This window comes from Bos indicus x Bos taurus, chromosome 4 (genome assembly GCF_003369695.1).
Source record: "Bos indicus x Bos taurus breed Angus x Brahman F1 hybrid chromosome 4, Bos_hybrid_MaternalHap_v2.0, whole genome shotgun sequence".
In the NCBI taxonomy this organism is placed as follows: domain Eukaryota; kingdom Metazoa; phylum Chordata; class Mammalia; order Artiodactyla; family Bovidae; genus Bos; species Bos indicus x Bos taurus.
In genome coordinates, this window is record NC_040079.1 from 30,410,718 (window position 1) to 30,431,804 (window position 21,087).

The 21,087-nt window shown below is 36.6% G+C and overlaps 1 pseudogene; it reads left to right on the forward strand.

The window, feature by feature from the left end:
- The first annotated feature begins 8,483 nt into the window (after positions 1–8,483).
- Positions 8,484–9,286, forward strand: LOC113891862 (annotated as a pseudogene).
- The last annotated feature ends 11,801 nt before the right edge of the window (positions 9,287–21,087 follow it).

Below are 21,087 nucleotides of genomic sequence, written 5' to 3' on the forward strand. Positions count from 1 at the left end.
CAGAAGTCATCTGCTTTTAGCAGTCATGATTACATGTAATAACCAGCAGGCTATGATACATTTTAAGAAATGTATGTATCACACAGTGATAACGTATATTGCCAATTCATTATTCCTAACTCTTTTACTTCCATTTTATCATTTCTGACTAATTGCATGTTCTGACAGTTTCTATGATATGTGTGATACTGAATAATAATCATTGACTATTCATCCAGCTGTGGTAGGAAACATAGCCAGGGGAAAATGTGTCCCAGATGATATATCAGCAAATGTTACTTAGACTTAAATAATTTCATGTTAATTTGGATTTCAGCAGTAATTAAGAAATTTATGCCTTAAATTTTTTTCACTTTTATTGACATTGTTAATACTTTTCAGCGGCTAATTTTTTTTAAAGTTTCTTATTGACCATTTAAACAGAGTTAGCTTATCAGTATAATAAACTTATAAGCTTTGGTTTTTTAAGGGAAATTTTCTACCAATAAAGAATGGCTTGGGATTTGTTTTCTCATAGAAGTTTTGTTTATTAGTGGTTAGTTTCTGCTTCAAAACAATTCAATCTTATTTCCTAGATTAATTTTGCATTTGAGTGCGATATACATACAGGAAGAGTCTTCATGTGGACAAATATTAAAACCAAACTGTAACCTGGAAATGCCATACCAGCAGCTCGTCATCTTCAATGATGCATTTCAACAGAGTTGCAATTTCATCACAAGCAACCACTTCAGTGGTTACACTTGAAACCTGAACAAAGTCTGGTTTTACCTGTGGCTGTTCACTGAAATTGCAAACACAATTCACTACACTTTTATATACATTCTAGGGCTTTAACTCAGTCATGCAAAGAACCCAAAGGCATCTGACCTGCTAAGTTGCCTGAAAATATGGGACTGAAAGTTTTTCTCTGAAATAACTCAAGTATGGCTTTAGTTTTATTATAGATTTCACTTGGAGGCAGTGAAGAAAATAACATGCTTCACAGGCTGTCCTTGCTAATCTAGCAATACCTGGTCTGAGGTTAAGGATGGAGTGAACACTTAGAAAATACATGTTAAATGAAAGAGCATTTGCATAGTTAAACAGTTTCAGTGACAAGGAAGTATCTGTAAATTCAAAATTCTGCAATGTCTACATAGATATTTTCTTATCTTAGACTATCATAAAAGTAAACAAGATTGAAACCTATGGCATCAAACCATTAATTTACTCATAACTGGTTGACCTATTTAGCAAATGGGGCCTTCCTCGTGGCTCAGTGGTAAAGAATTTGCCTGCCAATGCATGAGATGCAGGCTTGACCCCTGGGCCGCGAAGATCCCCTAGAGAAGGACATGGCAACCCACTCCAGTACTCTTGACTGGGAAATCTCATGGACAGAGGAGCCTGGTGGGGCAGTCCACGGGGTTGCAAAGAGTCAGACATGACTGAGAGACTGAACTGAACTGAAGACTTAAATATGGCAAGCAAAGAAAAAAGGAGCTAAATCACTCTATTTTATTAAAGATATAGCTGTTCATGCCTGGGCACATTAAGTGCAAAGTGAAAATGATAGACAATGTCAGACTCTAGTATAAGCAACTCGAAATGGGAATTAGAGTATGAAAGAGCTCTGAGCCTCAGTTTCCTCATCCGTAAAGTGAAAGTGGTGTTTCTGTAAGATTTCTCAGATTGAAAACTGTTAAAGACAGGGTTAAGTGATTTCATACCCCTAAGTATCCAGAGCAACAGAGATGGCATAAAGAAGAAAAAAAATAAATAAATAAACCTCCAAAAAGCAAACAATAAAACCTCTCACTGATTTGCTGTCACATCCCATGGTACTTTAAGATTATATCTCTTATACATACTATACCTAAGACATTTATACAATCTAGGATGAAATCATTTCATATGTTATTTCCTTCCCAAGAACATAAACTTGTTTTGTTTTTTTCTGTTTATATGAATATGAGCTAGAAAATCATCACACTAACCATGGTTAGAGTCTTTCTCAACATTTAAGTAATGGACAAATATCCCCAAATTAGCACATGCTAAATCATCTACAGAGAACCTTCCTGAAGTCTTACAAACGTGGAACAACATTTGAGCAGTAGTCCTCAGATGGAGAAGGAAATGAGCAGTGTTATTTCTGAACCAACAGGATTTTTTTTTCTTTCTAAAGTATCTTTTCACTTGGGACTGACATATACAACTGCTATGTATAAAACAGATAACTAAAGAGAATCTACTCAACAGCACAGAGAACTCTACTCAATGTTCTGTGGTGACCTAAATGGGAAGGAAAGAGATCTAAAAAAGAGTGTATATATATACACGTACAGCTGATTCACTCTGCTGTACAGCAAGAATCTAACACAACAAATATAAATCAAATATACTTTATACTGGAGTAAAGCAAATATACTCCAATAAAAATTAATTTTTAGAAATGCATTCTTTCACTCAGAATGATATCTTTACAGTCAGAATAGGGTTGTGGGTGGTGGATTTGTAATTTGGGAAAACAGGAATAATACATCATCATACACACATCTTCCTTCTTCTGCTCATCCACAAGAAGATCATCAAAATCACCCAGGAATTTCTGCAAAAACTCTGACAAGTAAGTGGAAATTCACAGGTTAAAGCAATGTGGTGTGGTGTTGGGGAGTTTTTCTGAAGCGTGAGTACATTTGCCCGATTTCAGTTAGCCCCACCCTCGTAGGAGTCACAGCCTCAAAGCAGAAGTGGAAATAACATATATGTAAGTTCAAAGACTGCAGTCATCTGAAAGTGAAAGTTGTCCAGTCATGTCTGACTCTTTGCGACCCCATGGACTGAATTCTCCAGGCCATAATAGTGGAATGGGTAGCCGTTCCCTTCTCCAGGGAATCTTCCCAACCCAGGGATCGAATCCAGGTTTCCTGCATTGCAGGCAGATTCTTTACCAGATGAGCCACCAGGGAAGCTAGCACATTCCAATTTACCTATCTGGTCCTCTCTCACTGTAAAACTAAGTAATAATTTTCAGAAAGGGACTGGAGTCCCTATTTTGAGAAAACTACAATTTCACTTCTATTTTACTAATGTTTTAATATCATTTTACATCTTTATTTACATGAAAAATTGGTATCTCTTAGGCAGAATGATGTTTTAAAATACACAGATGCTGCAAATAAAACATCTCGTGGCTGTTCAACAGAAACATAAGGCCACTGAAATATATTAATTTTTCAGTACACATGTAAATGTGGCTAAGCAAAAATTTGGCAGAAGAACAAATATTCTCACAAAGAAAATACAACACAGTAAAACATAAACACAATTAAATGAGCCAAATTATACCCCATCAATGGATGAGAGAGGCGTGCCATTGACTCTGTCTGCATGGCAACTATACAGTCAATTTTCTGGATTATTAGACAAAATATGCACAAAAGCTTTTGGATGATTAACTGTGTATAATAGAATCCTATTAATTTAGCCAACATTCATTGAACACCTATCATATTTCATGCACTATGATAACCACTGGAACTACCAAGATGAAAAGAGGCACAGTCCACACACTTAGAAGCCTGACACCTTAAGTCTTTTCTTTACTGTGTAGCTTTAGATGCATTATAGATCAGCTTACATTTCTTGAATACCAAGCAAAGTCTGATACAACATGATTCGTCAAAGTTCAGCAATGCTCTTGCCTTACACAAGCATGTAAAGACGAAATTCACTTTACAGTCTATGACATTTCAGCAATATATAGACATTAAAAATATATTTCATTTTAAAATGTCTTGTTCATTCATTTATTTCGCTCAAAAAATATTTATCAAGGGCTTATTTTGTGCAACATTCTGTAACTGGAGACACAGCAATGAAATATCAGCATACTCCTTGTTTTTCAGAACTGTAATTGTATATTATTCTTTTCACAATAACAAAGCTCCTTAGAGCCTTCCATCTGGACAGATTATTTCTTTGTTTCCCTGCTGTTAGAGTCTGCCCTTCTCCTGAGAATATCTACGCTTCACTCATCTCCACTCAACTTATTTGGCTCAATCTTTACTTCCTTGTCTACCCAACAAGGAAGTAAAGATTATTATCTGGTTATTATTATCAGATCTGATTATTATTATCTGACACACTAATATATGCTAATTAATCAATAAAATATCTGCTGCCTACTGAGTGACAGTTGTGCATTTGTGTAGTGTCCTTCTAGAGACCATGTGTTTAAATTTAAGTGAGTCTACTGGTAGGTATTTCAAACTCTTAGACAGTTCGAGGAAATGATGAGATTGAATTCCTAAGCAGTTACCTGTATGGCTATGCAGGGATTATACTATTACCACCTGGTGTTAAGTCTTGTGAAAGTATTTTGGTATTTAACTGCATTGCCCATCTCATGGCGAGGTGTTCCCAATATGACACTCACACCTTCTGTTTTGGAGACTTAGGCATGGTCCTTTGATTGATAAATGTAATCATTTCATTAAAAGAGGTGTTTGTTTTTTTTTTTTTTTCATCCTTCATCCTGCTGTGTCCTACTAATCATTTACTAAAATGAACAGAGGACATCCATACTCAAAAATCAGGTTTAACAGCCTCTATTTCAAATGCACTTTATCAATCTAGTCTGCTGTCAGAGTAAACCAATAATCAGGAATACTTTCTATTATATGCAATGAATTTCAGTGTTCTAAATGCAGTTAATTTAAGACCATTGTAGGAATAAAGAAGCTAAAGGCAAAGGAGAAAAGGAAAGATATACCTATCTGAATGCAGAGTTCCAAAGAATTGCAAAGAGAGATAAGAAATCCTTCCTCACTTCTCAATGCAAAGAAATAGAGAAAAACAATAGAATGGGAAGAACTAGAGATCTCTTTAAGAAAATTAGAGATACCAAGGGACTATTTCATGCAAAGATGGGCACAAGAAAGGACAGATGTGGTATGGATCCAACAGAAGCAGAAGATATTAAAGAATAGGTGGCAAGAATACACAGAAGAACTACCCAAAAAAGATCTTCATGACCCAGACAACCATGAACGTGTGATCACTCACGTAGAGCCAGACATCCTGGAATTCAAAGTCAAGTGGCCTTAGAAAGCATCACTACGAACAAAGCTAGTGGACGTGATGGAATTCCATTTGAGCTATTTCAAATCCTAAAAGAGGATGCTGTGAAGGTGCTGCACTCAATATGCCAGCAAATTTGGAAAACTCAGCAGAGGTCACAGGACTGGAAAAGGTCAGTTTCATTACAATCCCAAGGAAAGGCAATGCCGAAGAATATTCAAACTACCACACAATTGTACTCATCTCACACGCTACCAAAGTAATCCTTAAAATTCCCCAATTAGGCTTCAACAGTCTGTGAACTTCCAGATGTTTAAGTTGGATTTAGAAAAGGCAGAGGCACTAGAGATCAAATTGCCAACATCCATTGGATCATCGAAAAAGCAAGAGAGTTCCAGAAAAACATCTACTTCTGCATTATGACTTTGTGGATCACAACAAAATGTGGAAAAATTTTTAAGAGACGGGAATATCAGACCACCTTACCTGCCTCCTGAGAAATCTGTATCAGGTCAAGAAGCAACAGTTAGAACTGGACATGGAACAACAGGCTGGTTCGAAATTGGGAAAGAAGTACTTCAAGGCTGTATGTTGTCACCCCGCTTATTTAACTTATATGCAGAGTACATCATATGAAATGCCAGGCTGGATGAAGCACAAGCTGGAATCAAGACTGCCGGGAGAAATATCAATAACCTCAGATATATAGATGACACCATCATTATGGCAGAAAGTAAAGAGGAACTAAAGAGCCTCTAGATGAAAGTGAAAGAGGAGAGTGAAAAATTGGCTTAAAGCTCAACATTCAGAAAACTAAGATCATGGCATCGGGTCCCATCACTTCATGACAAATAGATTGAGAAACAATGGAAACCATGAGAGACTTTATTTTTGGGGCTCCAAATTCATTGCAGATGGTGCCTGCAGCCATGAAATTAAAAGATGCTTGCTCCTTGGAAGAAAAGCTATGACCAACGTAGACAGCATGTTAAAAAGCAGAGTCATTACTTTGCTGACAAAGGGCCATCTAGTCAAAACTATGGTTTTCCCAGTAGTCATGTTGGAGATGGAAATGGCAACCAACTCCAGTATTCTTGCCTGGAGAATCCAAGGGACAGGAGCCTGGTGGGCTGCCATCTATGGGGTCACTTAGAGTCGGACAAGACTGATGTGACTTAGCAGCAGCAGCCGCATGTATGGATGTGAGAATTGGACTGTAAAGAAAGCTGAGCACCAAACAATTGATGCTTTTGAACTGTGGTGTTGGAGAAGACTCTTGAGAGTCCCTTGGACTGCCAGGAGATCCAACCAGTTCATCCTAAAGGAAATTAGTTCTGAATATTCATTGGAAGGACTGATGCTGAAGCTGAAACTTCAATACTTTGACCAGCTGATGAGAAGAACTGAGTCATTGGAAAAGACCCTGATTCTGGGAAAGACTGAAGGCAGGAGAAGGGGATGACAGGATGAGATGGTTGGATGGCTTCAGTGACTCTATGGACATGAGTTTGAGCAAGCTCTGGGAGATGGCGATGGAAAGAGAAGCCTGGCATCCTGCAGTCCATGTGGTCGGAAAGTCGGACACAACTGAGCAACTGAACTGAACTAAATTGAACTAAGGAATAACTATCATTTATACACTGGGACCTGTGCTACTTCTCTTTATTTTCCAACTCATGTGGTTCCCTTTATAGTTTGATGAGGTGGATTATATATCTCCACTTCACAGTGAAGAAACTGAGATTAAAATCTTTGGCTTTGGTTGCATAACTAGTGAGTGTAACATTTTAGACTAAAACAAGCAGAACAGATTTCAACAGTGTCAGAAATAGAGCCTGACCAAAACTACTTCTGCCACTACCTACCACTGTGATTGAAAGTCTACTTTCAGAAAATCATTATTTGGAGTTCTTAAGATATTTTACTTGACTTGATCTTTTTTGCTGTTGTTTCATTTTAGAAGCTTATTAAATAAATGTGTTCCCCTAAGAGGAATAAAGCCTAAAGATTTTCACCTAAAATATTACTGAACATTTAGACATTTTATAGGGAGACACTGTCTTTATGAGTGCTACACCTTACATCTAATCTTACTAAATCTAAGATGCCCTTAATTGGAAAATGCACCAATTTTCTATGTACTACTGAAAAAATGCCAGTTAATCATGACAGTGATAATGATATTTTATCACATCAACTAAAAGTTACATCTCAATTTCAAAGATGCTAAAATGTTAAAAATTCACTTTTTATGTTTGGCAAAATAATGTAGAACATCTGAACGTGAAGAAAGTAAAATAAGATGGAATTCAAACTAATATTACCTGCTTTATCCATTTTAAAAAAGATTACTGAAATTACTAGTTAATTCCTTAAATGGGTTTGATACATCATATTTAAATAGTTCTGTGTTATTGCAGAATTAGAATCTGCACAATCATTATATTCAGAGGAATACAGTTGCTATAGTTATGAGTTTAATTAAGAAAATACTGATTTAATATCTATTACTTATACTTTGTTTTGTACAATGTAAAGGCAAAACAAGAAGAGGCACAATGTTCTTTGATTCTTAGAATTTCTAACTGAGGCCAAGATGAGGAACTGTTTCAGTTTAAGTGGGTCAGTCAGTCAGTCAGTTCAGTCACTCAGTCGTGTCCAACTCTTTGCGACCCCATGAATCGCAGCACGCCAGGCCTCCCTGTCCATCACCAACTCCCGGAGTTCACTCAGGCTCACGTCCATCGAGTCAGTGAAGCCATCCAACCATCTCATCCTCTGTCATCCCCTTCTCTTCCTGCCTTCAGTCTTTCCCAGAATCAGGGTCTTTTCCAATGACTCAGTTTTTCTCAAAGTATTGAGAAAATAATGACTCAGCTGGTCAAAGTATTGAAGTTTCAGCTTCAGCATCAGTCCTTCCAATGAATATTCAGAACTAATTTCCTTTAGGATGAACTGGTTGGATCTCCTTGCAGTCCAAGGGACTCTCAAGAGTCTTCTCCAATACCACAGTTCAAAAGCATCAATTCTTTGGTGCTCAGATTTCTTTATAGTCCAGCTCTCACATTCATACATGATCACTGGAAAAACCATAGCCTTGACTAGACGGGCCTTTGTTGGCAAAGTAATGTCTCTGCTTTTCAATATGCTGTCTAGGTTGGTCATAACTTTCCTTCCAAGGAGTAAGAGTCTTAATTTCATGGCTGCAGTCACCATCTGCAGTGATTTTGGAGCCCAAAAAATAAAATCTGACACTGTTTCCACTGTTTCCCCAACTATTTCCCGTGAAGTGATGGGACAAGATGCCATGATCTTCTACACCATAACTCTGTCCTAACATCATTTGTAAAGTGCTTCTAAGAACCTTCTAGGTATTTGAGTCCTCCGGTATCCCAGCAGGCAGTGCAGCCTAGAGATGCTGACAAAGGACTGGAAGGAGCAATCGCAGCTGCTTTCCGAGGAGTCGGTGTTGCTGAGATTGCCAAAATGCTTTGGAGTTTTTAACTGATTTTTAAGAAAAACCCCAAATAGATTTGAGACTGTAAAAACCGACGCCTCAGCGAGGGGGATTTAGTGCCAATGCATCAACAAAAAAGACAGCCAGAGTTACTGGAAGGAAATCTTCCTGTCTTTGTGTTTCCCACAGAGCTAATATCTTATGCAGATGATCAGTCAACACATAAGCAAGTGTTGACACTCTATAATCCCTATGAGTTTGCCTTGAAGTTCAAAGTGTAATTCGTCATAGAGATGTCCGATCCTGTCACTATGGCGCAATAGACAAATTCCATCTCCAAGTTTCCGAGCAAAGCCAGAGGAAGGCTTTAAGAAGCAAAGAGGTTGTGGCTACTCTTCTCCCATCCGCAAAAGAACAACAAAAGGAAGAGGAGGAAAAAAGAGTAAAAGAACATTTAACTGAAAGTTTATTTTTTGAGCAGTCGTTTCAACCAGAAAACAGAACTGCCTGTCTTCCTGGCAGTGGTGTGTTTTACAGCTCTGATGCTTCCCACGCTGGGGGATGTGGAATGGCTGGTGCCTCTCTACCTCCACTTAAGTGTGAATCAAAAATCAGTGGCTGCTTATATCTTAGGTATTATCACAAGGGCTATATTTAGAACATGAACAAGGAGTTCAGTTGACTTCTAAAGTACATTTATCTTGAAAATATGAACGTGGACTGCCTTTTATCTCTATTTCATCCCATTAACATGCTACAAACTATAGAATGATTTACAATCATTTCAAATGTATAATATATATTTTAAATTACTCTATAATTTTATTCCAAGGACTCCAGCACATTATATTACAGATAGCAGGGAGGCTTCTGAGTGACACTTAGGAAATTATTTGAAGAAATTCTTTTTATATCTAAGCCACCCATGCAAAAGACTTTAATTAAGACATTTCTTTTTTTCTCAGCCTTTTCCTAATTCACTTTGATTGTTGCAGTCACGTGTCCTTCAAAGTTAAAGGCCTAAAAGAGCAAACTGACCAGTCTAAAAATAAAAGTACATTTACTTCCTAGGTATGAACATCAATGTTCCTATGTAAACTATGCCTTGTCCTCTATTATTATAAACACTTGCCATGGTATTTCTAAAATACAAGTTTTACAGTTAATATGTAGAGAGTAATAAAAAGCATGAAGTTAAAAAAAAAGAACACTTCTGTATTCAGCTCAATACAACCATCATTGCCAATCCTGATTCCAGAATATCCAATCATCACTTCTAGTATAACCTGAAGTATCCTCTGTTTATCCTCTCCTATTACTGTGCCCTTTACTTCATCAACCACCTGAGCAAAATTTCAAATTAGTTTTTTATTTATTTCTTGTTTTTAAATATTATCCATTTATAATTAACTATAAAGTAAACATCAGAATAGACAGCAATAGAAATATCATAAACCTCAGAGTCAGAGTTGAATTTGGATTACATTTTCAGGCTTGATTTCTTTAGTTGCAAAACATAAGAATTAAAAGAAATAACATAAGTAGCTGGTATGTAATGAGTACCAATATACATTAGCTTCCCACAGACGCATGCTTTGTAAACAGTCAAGTGTGTTGATTTCTTTAAGGATGCCCTACGTCGTGACATTTTGGAGCTCTAGCAGTGGGTAAGAGAAGACACAACAGTTGTGGCTGAGGTTGAAAAGAAAATAAATATCCTAAAATTCTGGAGGACACCTAAGTAAGTAATAAGTGTAGTCACTCAGTTGTGTCCAACTTTTTGCAACCCCGTGAAGTAGCCGTGTAAACTCCTCTGTCCACGGGATTCTCCAGTGGAGTGGATTGCCACTTCCTTCTCAAGGGACACTTAGGGGGACATCTAAGATATGTTTAATAAGAAACACAATTTAATAATTTAATAATAAATATTTTACGTTTCTCAAATGGGCACAAAGCTACTTATTAATATACACATGTTTCAGAAGACTCTTAATACTTAACTTTTTAACAATGTGTTCATTTTTCCCTCCCACTTTCCTTCCCCACCACTTTTCTTACTTTTACTTCCTAACTCTGCTTCAAAGTCCCTATTATGGTATAGTTGTGGCTTTGTTAACTAGTGCTTAGAAGAATCCTTTCTAATTACTTTGTCCCTTCACCTCAATCTTTGGATGAAAATCAAATATGCAGAAAAGAGACTCCAATGGCTGTTTCATTCTCATCTCTGTAACGGGAAAAACCATAAACAGCTAACTTTGATTCAATGTTTTACAAAATTCTAGTCAAGTTTCAGTGCCTGTGTAAAATTAATTGAGATGAACATAAATTCTTCTTTGTTATTTCTGGTCCATGAATTAATTTTTCTAAAAGTTTCTACTTTGATTCTTCTATAGTAATCAGGATCCTAAGGTACAAGTTAGTAGCTTTTTGGTGACAATCCTCAAGCAGTAGTTTGATAAGGATCTCTCTTCCCCTCCACCATTCTGGAAATGTATCTGCAAACATTTAATCTCAATTTCACACTGAATTTTTACTGTGACTTCTTATGTTGGTTTTGGACAACTTTTAATTTGATAAATAAATAGCCACACTTTATTTTCCATATTTTAACTGCTATTTTATGCATCTTCCTACTTTGTACTAAGAAGGTAGAAGAAAAAATCAGTACTTATCAGTGAAAATTCATAGTTATAAAAAACTGAAACAAAGCAACACCTGTACTGTTTTATTTTTACTGTTTCAAGACAGGCAGAACTTTAATAATTAGTTTTAGGAAAAAATTTTAACAAGTCAACAAAAAATCGGAACACCTCAAATTCATTTTTCTGATGCATAATGACTAGTAACATCCCTACAGCTAGCTGTTTTTGTGTGATTGATTTCTCAGCACAACATATTTACTTTTAGAAAAAAGTTTTCTTTATATATTAGTTCTTTATAGGATTCTCCCATAACAAGGTTTTATTATACATTCACCTTAGCTAGGGCTTCCCTGGTGGCTCAGAGGTTAAAGCTTCTGCCTGTAATGCAGAAGACCTGGGTTTGATCCTTGGGTTGGGAAGATCCCCTGGAGAAGAAATGGCAACCCACTCCAGTATTCTTGCCTGGAGAATCCCATGGAGGGACGAGCCTGGTAGGCTACAGTCCACGGGGTTGCGAAGAGTCGGACACGACTGAACTACTTCACTTTCACTTTCACCTTAGCTATTGCTTCCTGCTCTACTTTCTTCATATTTATATTCTCAGAAGGAGTGCTACTATTTCCTAAAATACACACTAAACTGTTATCAGCTGGCAGTGAAGTTAGTCATAAAACTGAAGCTATTATATTTGAAGTAACTTGGCAATTAATACCAAATTACATTGACAGGTCTTATTAGGTAAATTATTCAACATAAATCCTCTGGCTCAATTAATTGCTGTATAACAAAACTTTTAACTTTAGGAATACCTATACTAAGAAGCCAATGATATCTTGTTTCAAATGAATATTTGTTTTTCTTTTAAGCAAGTAATAGTACATCTCCTATGGTTAGATTTACAATGGCACAACTCCTAGGTAAGTCCTTACCTTTCCAATCTTCTAATCTTAGCCGAGAGCCATCATAATGAGCAGGGCAGACAGATTGTGAGGACTCCAGCTCTACAGCAGGGAAAGGTAATCTTAAAGAAGTATTTTCAAAGCAAAATAAAATACTTTAGAAGCACTGACTCTTGTCCATCACCTATTTTACAAATGAGGAAAGTGAAGACCCTTTCTTGTCCACAGTGACTTCTGTCCTAGTAATTTTCTTTAGCTGAGGAAAAACATTTTTTGAAATCAGATCTTTTCATACACAATGTTTATTTTCTCAGAGGGGAAAAAAATGTTTCCCAGCTTTCACACTTGGGAACTTACATACCTTGAAAACCTTTAAGGATTTTTGACTAAGTTTAAAATTTAAAATATTTTACTAATTATGAAAATTACCATTTCTAGCCAATAGTGCTAGATGCTTGGGGCTGGTGCACTGGGACGGCCCAGAGGGAAGGTATGGGGAGGGGGGAGGGAGGAGGGTTCAGGATGGGGACACGGGTGTACCTGTGGCGGATTCATTTTGATGTTGGGCAAAACTAATACAATATTGTAAAGTTTAAAAATAAAATAAAATTTTAAAAAAAAGAAGAATTCCTTATGTATGTCAGGTATTTTGTTAGACACTGAGGATCTAGAAATGAAAATATATGGCTCTCTGACATGAAAGATCTTGCAGTCTAGAAAGGAGGCAAAGTGACAAATAACTATAATTCACTATACTGATGTCATAATAAAGGTGCATGTAATGTGACAAGAAGCACAGAAGATGGGAGTAATATCTGCCTAACAGTGTAGAGTAACTTTTACATCTAAACACTCTTTCTTCTAAACTTGCTTGCTTTTTAAATAAATACCATATAAATCCTAGTATTCTAAAATTGATGTTTTCGGAACTATGATATATGGCATTTCATCAAAAACATACTGAATCCATAATATATAACAAATTGCTCTCCAGTATTCTCTTACCTAATAAAGCCATCATTAATTAGAGAAGATAAGAGCAGCTTTAAAAAAAAAAAAACTTTAATAAATTTGTGATGTTGATCACTTTTCAAACATTTTGTTCTCAAGTGGTCACATATCAATAGTATTTATTGGGTCATAAATTTAAATCAGTTCGTAAATCATGTGACTCAACTTTGTGTAAACTTTCTAGACTTTTGAACTATATCCATTCCAGAGTGGAAAAGCTTCACTCTAAACTATGTGCAAGGAGATCCAACCAGTCCATTCTAAAGGAGATCAGTCCTGGGTGTTCTCTGGAAGGAATGATGCTAAAGCTGAAACTCCAGTACTTTGGCCACCTCATGCGAAGAGTTGACTCATTGGAAAAGACTCTGGAAAAGACTCCGATGCTGGGAGGGATTGGTGGCAGGAGGAGAAGGGGATGACAGAGGATGAGATGGCTGGATGGCATCATTGACTCGATGGACGTGAGTCTCAGTGAACTCCGGAGAGTTGGTGATGGACAGGGAGGCCTGGCGTGCTGCGATTCATGGGGTCGCAAAGAGTCGGACACGACTGAGTGACTGAACTGAACTGAAACTATGTAGGGCGTTGAACCTAAAATGCAATCTGAATAGGCTTCTATAGCATTGTTTCTATTAAAAGTGTGATTATGCAACTCTCAGGTAAGCTCCTTCAAAGAGGAGGGATAGGAAAAATACTTAAGGCTTTCTGCTGAGGTTCCCAAAGGTTTTCACAGTAGTGTAAAGACAAACTGGAAATAGAACAGGACTCAAAAATTCTGAAACAGTTTAAATACATGCATGGCTAAAGGTGGTTTCTTTGCTAACAAAAGGAAATTAAATTCTCTTTGGAGAAAGAAATATCATATAGTCCTTCTATAACTGTCTAACTTTTCTCTATAACTTTTCCTAAAGATCTGTGGTATTCACTAAATGACCAAAACAGCAAGACCAAAATCCACATGACAGAAAAAGATCCACAGGTAGACCATTTATATATTATAGCAATCAAACAGGGACTTTAAAGTAACAATGATAAATGTGTCCAAGAAAACAAATAAGATAAAAAATTTTACTAGCAAAATGAAACCCATTAAAAATAGTCAAATGGAAATTCTATAAAAATAAACTTACAATAAGTTAAATTGTGAATTTAATAGATATGCTTACTGGATGATAAGATACTGCAGAAAAGAAGACTATTAACTTGGAAACAGAGGAGCAGAAAAATAAAGTTAGTAGAAGAATTAAAAATATATAAAAGAGAAGGAAAGTCATATGGGAATACTAAAATTATCTAACATGCCTGAAATTGGAGTACAAGAATCAATGGAATGAAAGAATATTTGCACATATATTGGACAGAGAATATTCCAAAATGGATAAAAACTAGCTGGCAACATCAAGCATAAAACATATTAAAAAGCTCTGAGATCAAAGAAGATAGGCACCTGAGCTGTACAGTCACTGAAAAAGGAAAGGAAAAAGAAAAAAAAAACTTAAAAGAAGATAGAGGGACAGAAAACAGAAAAGGAAACATTACCTTCAAAGAAGTGACAGACAATAAGACTGACAGCTTGCTGAGCAGACATGATGCAAGTCAGAAGACTATGAAATGACAGTTTAAAGTACTGAAAAAAATAAATGCCAACCTAGACACCTTCTGTCAGTGAACACATCCTTAGAAAGGTGGTGAGATGAAGAAATGTTCAGATAAATAACATATGAGAAAAGTCATTTCAAGGGCAACTGCACTAAAAGATATAACAAAATTGTTCTTTAGGAAGCAGAACTTCACAAAGCAGAAGCATAGTAAAGCAAAGGATGGGTAAGTTTTGAAAGTATTAACCTGAGGGTAAATCTAAATAAATATTGACTGTTCTAAATAATAATATCTAGTGCTGTTTGAAGTGTGTGTATATGTGTGTGTGTATACACATATATGTACTTGTATGCATATATGCATACAAACACACATATATATGTATCTGTACTTGTTTTTGTATATATCATTAAAATATATAACAATAGAAAAAAGTTTAGGAGGTAGGCAAATGAACTTAAAATGTATAAAGTCCAGGAATTAATAAAAAATATTAATAAAAAGTAGACCATTGAAACCTCTGGTGCAGCAATCCCCATCCTTCTTGCCACCAGAGACTAGTTTTCTGAAAGACAATTTTTCCATGAACTGCAGAGAAGGTAACGGTTTCAGGATGATTCAAGCATATTATATTCATCGTGTACTTTATTTCTGTTATTATTTTATCAGCTCTACTTGAGATGATCAGGCATCAGATCCCAAAGGCTGGGGACTCCTGCCCTATGGATCCTGCTCTATGGATATCACTTCAATAATAAATATATGTATATAATTAAAAAGCTAAGAGAATAAAGAAAATACTTTAAAATTATACAATTATTCTAAAAGAAAATAAGAGTGGAGGGGGAAAATAAACAAACAAAAAAAGCTGAATATATAAAGATAATAAATTTAAATTCCACATGTATCATTACTTATATTTATTATTTGAAATTTAAATGGATTAACTACTCCAAATTTTTTAAAAATTGTCAGACTGAATAGAAAAAAATCAAACTATACACCGCTTACAATGGATATGCTTTAAATATTAAAAGACATAGAAAGTTTGAAAGAAAAAAGATGAAAAAGCATGCCATGAAAAACTATACATAGAGAGAAATATCTTGTAATAATTGTATTAGGGTTCTCCAGAGAAACAACCAACAGGGTATAATATAGAGATATATAGATATAGGGCTTCATCGTAGCTCCGTGGGAAAAGAATCTGCCTGCAATGCAGAAGATTTGGGTTCAATCGCTGGGTCAGGAAGATCCCCTGGAGAAGGAAATAGCAACTTACTCCAGTATCCTTGCCTGGAGAATCCCATAAACAGAGGAGCCTGGCAGGTTCATGGGGTCACAAGAGTCAGACCATCACCACCACAGAAATAGAGAGACTTGGCTCATGCAATTATGGAGGATAATAAATCCCTAGACCTGCAAGGCAACTAGGCAGAAGGAGTTCTCTATTACTCTGGGAAGAGTCAGACTTTCTGTTCTATTGAGACCTTTAGCTAGTCAGTTGGGGTTCACCCACACTGAGGAGAGCAATCTGCTTTACTCAGTCTACCAATTCAAATGTTAATCTCATTCAAAGACATTCTCACACACACACCCAGATTATTGTACCAAATAACTGGACACCTATGGCCTAGTCAGGTTAATATGTAAAATTAATTATCACAACAACAAGAAAAAGATAAATTCAATTGAAATATATAACAATCTTAAATTTGTGTGGACTTAATACTACAGCACCAAAAGAGACGAAGAAAACTCTTACAGAATTGAAAGGAAAAATAGACAAATTCCAAAAATACTGAAAAAACATTAATATAAATTCTTCTTGTAATTAATAGAAAAGAAAAGCAAACAACCAACAGAAAAACATAATTGACAAAAAACATAATTAACAGATGTGGAACACTGTCCCTAACAATAAAACAGTACACTCTATTTCTGCCTACTGCTGCTGCTAAGACGCTTCAGTCGTGTCTGACTCTGTGTGACCCCAGAGACGGCAACCCACCAGGCTCCCCTGTCCCTGGGATTTTCCAGGCAAGAGTACTGGAGTGGGGTGCCATTGCCTTCTGCCTAATAGAAATACTTTATATAAAAGGTCATCTATGGGTCACAAACCAGTCTCTACAGATTTATAATGATGAAACTAACATACAAGTCAGTCCCCTATATATGAACAAATTCCGTCTGAGAGCACATTCATAGGTCCAATGAGTCTGTAAGTCCAACAAAGTTAGCCTAGGTACCCGACTAACACAATCGGCTATACAGTATGGTACTGTAATAGGTTTTATAGTATTTTTCACATAAAAAAAAAAAAAACATAAAAAACAAACACACAAAATAAAGAAAACATTTTTAATCTTACAGTATAGCACCTTGAAAAGTACAGTAGTACAGTACAACAGCTGGCATACAGAGGCTGGCATCGAGTGAACAGGCAAGAAGAGTTACTGACTGGAGGAGCGAGAGAAGAAAGAAAGGAAAGGGAAGTCGCTCAGTCAGGTCTGACTCTTTGCAACCCCATGGACTGTAGCCTACCAGGTTCCTCTGTCCACGGGATTTTCCAGGCAAGAATACTGGAGTGGGTTGGCATTTCCTTCTTCAGGAGATCTTCCCAACCCAGGTCTCCAGCATTGTAAGCAGATGCTTTACTGTCTGAGCCACCAGTGAAGTCCAGGAGGAAAGAGAGAAGGTAGGATATGGTAGAGCTGAAGGATCATCAGCAATAGGAGAAGGAGGGCAATCTGCAATTTCACTCATGCCTGACATTGATGGCACAGGTTCTAGTTCTTTCAATTCTGGATTCAATTCTATCTAACCTCTGGAAAAGCGATCCAGAAATGTCTGGATAGTAGCTCTTAGTTGTTTTGGTTTTTTTTTTCTTATCATAGATGATATGGTAGCACTGTATTGCCACATTCTGAATTGTTGTTGCAACCTTTGTGTACCATTCTGCGTTCAGGTCCTGTTCCTCAAAAAATAATATTGCCTCCTCAGATAAAAAAATTGCGCTTGCCATTTCCTGCATCATGAATCCCTTTGGCTCTTCAATTACTTCTTCTTCCTCTTGTCTCTCTTCATTCTTTCTCTTTCTCAACTCCTTCAGGTCTTCTTCATTGGCAAGCTCTTCCTGTTGTACAGCAAGGAGTTCAACAAAGCCATCTTCTTGCAGTTCTAGCTCCAGTTTTTAGCTGAGGGTCACAAAGTTACTGAAGACTTTTTTTCAGGGTAATGGCTGTAACCCTCATGCTAAGCAAAGTCAATGGTTTTTATGGCCTTGTAGATACTATCAGATCAGATCAGATCATTCGCTCAGTCACGTCTGACTCTTTGCGACCCCATGAATCAAAGCATGCCAGGCCTCCCTGTCCATCACCAACTCCCAGAGTTCACCCAGACTCACGTCCATCGAGTCAGTGACACCATCCAGCCATCTCATCCTCTGTCGTCCCCTTCTCCTTTTGCCCCCAATCCATATTATAGTCCTTCCAAAATTGCAACAAGGTTCTTCCTGATTTGTCACTCACCTTTACTGCCTGCTGAAAAGTGTGATGTAAATAATATTTCATGAAAGTTGCTACAACTCCCTGGTCTGTAGGTTTGATGAGTGATGTAGTATTTGGTGGAAGATGAACTCCTCTGACAATGGAGTGAAAGTTGTCCATGAATGGGGGTTGGCCTGGAGCACTGACAAGCAGCAAAAGAATGTTGAATCAGATGTCCTCCCCCAAGCAATGTTTCTCTACCTCTGAGGTAAAGTGGTGGAAAAACAAGTCTTGGAAAATGACCTGTGTGACCCAGGATTTGGGGTTACTCTTCCACATAATACGAAGCAAGCCCTTTTCTATGTTCTGGGGTTCTCTAAGTGATAAACTAAGAGAGGCTTCAGTTTCATATTGCTGAGGACTGCCACCAAACAACAGCATTAGCTTATCCTTTGCTACCTTATAGTCTGTCATTAACTTTTCCTCCTCACTGATATAACTTCAGTCTGGCATCCTCTTTCAGTATAGTCCTAGCTCATCCACATTAAAAAGCTGTTTGGGTAAATACATGTCTTCATCAATACTTTCTCAAAGACTTTCAGGAAATTCTCAGGCATCTACCATGTCTGCACTCACTGTCTCGCTACTTACTTTTATGTTGTGAAGTTTGACTCTAGCCTTGAACTAATGAAACCAGTCATGGCTGACATTAAAAGATGCACCCTCTGATTCTTCACTGTGTTTCTTTTTCAAGTCTTCATACAGGCTTTTATCTTTATCTTAAATCAGCATTAAGTTGAGCAGGACTCAACATTGATGCTGATTCTGCATCCACACACTGAGAAATTTCTCTATCTTCTCCACCATTTTTCCATGCTCCTTCTATATTATTGTTGACATCACTGGCACAGCACACTTTACACGTTCAATGATTTTGTCTTGTTCTTTAGAATCATGTTGATGGTTGAACAACTTATTTTATGAGTGACATCTACCATCTATTCCCATCACTCCACTCAATCATTTTTACTCTTGTTTTCATTGTTATCACTTGGTGCTTCTTAGCAGTACCAGCTTCATGACCACTGCTCTCACATTTGCTTCTGGACATTTTGGGCTTGAAATAAATATACTGTACTACTGTACTATACAGTATTGTAAAGTAAAGTACACAAAAGCACAATTATAGAGAATGCATGGACATGACAATGTATGCCAGACACATGAACCAACTTATGTGATTGGATATGTCAGTGCACGTTCACATCTTTGAAAGTTTCCCAACCTAAAGGTTCATTGGTAGGGGGACTCACTGTATAACATACAGAATATTTTCTTTAATTATAGTGGAGTTAGTGAGAAATGATCAAAAATATATATATCAAAAATTACCAAATTTCAGATACTTAAGTACCACATTTCTAAGCACCTACAAAACCAAAGAATTAGTCAGAATAGTAATTAGAAAGTATTTTAAACATGGAATACCAAAACGTGTGGGAAATACAGAAGGCAGTGCTTAGGAGGAATTATGTAGCCCTACTTGAAAGTATTAGAAAATAAGAAAGGCTGAATAGTAAAATTACATCAAGAACCAAGAAAAGGAATGACATACTAAAATTCGCCAATAAAAACTAGATAAAACTGAAAAAGAAATCAATTAAATAGAAAATAAACACATAACAGAGAAAGTCAAGATTAGGGATAAAAGTCAAGGTTAGGGATAAAACTGTTCTTTCAAAAGACTAACAAAATGATGAACCTCCAGAAACACTACTCAAGGGAAAAAAAAAAAAAGAGGAATACATAGAATAACAACATCACAAAAGAAAACGGGCAATATTACATACCCCACAAACATTTAAAAAAAAATAGTAAGAACAACTTTATGTCAATAAATTTAAAATTTTAGAGGAAGTGACTGGACAAATTTGTTTCAAAACTCAACTTTTAAAATATCAGGTGGATGAAATTGGAGGAGGGTTCAGGATGGGGAACACATGTATACCTGTGGCGGGTTCATTTTGATATTTAGCAAAACTAATACAATTATGTAAAGTTTAAAAATAAAATAAAATTAGAAAAAAAAATAAGAACAGAAAAAAAAAAAAAAAGAAATTGGAGCCTATTAAACAGAGTGAAGTAAGCCAGAAAGAAAAACATCAATACAGTATACTAACGCATATATATGGAATTTAGAAAGATGGTAACGATAACCCTGTATGCGAGACAGCAAAAGAGACACAGATGTATAGAACAGTCTTTTGGACTCTGTGGGAGAGGGAAAAGGTGGGATGATTTGGGAGAATGGCATTGAAACATATATAATATCATATAAGAAATGAATCGCCAGTCCAGGTTCGATGCAGGATACAGGATGCTTGGGGCTGGTGCACTGGGATGACCCAGAGGGATGGTACGGGGAGGGAGGTGGGAGGGGGGTTCAGGATGGGGAGCACATGAACACCTGTGGCGGATTCATGTTGATGTATAGCAAAACCAATAAATATTGTAATTAGCCTCCAATTAAATAAATTTTAAAAAATAAATAAACAAATAAAATATCAATAGGCTTTCCACCTGTTAAAGTAGATGAATCCATAGCAATCCCACCACTGGGCATACACACCGAGGAAACCAGAATTGAAAGAGACACGTGTACCCCAATGTTCATCACAGCACTGCTTATAATAGCCAGGACATGGAAGCAACCTAGATGTCCATCAGCAGGTGAATGGATAAGAAAGCTGTGGTACATATACACAATGGAGTATTACTCAGCCATTAAAAAGAACACATTTGAATCAGTTCTAATGAGGTGGATGAAACTGGAGCCTATTATACAGAGTGAAGTAAGCCAGAAAGAAAAACACCAATACAGTATACTAACACATATATATGGAATTTAGAAAGATGGTAAC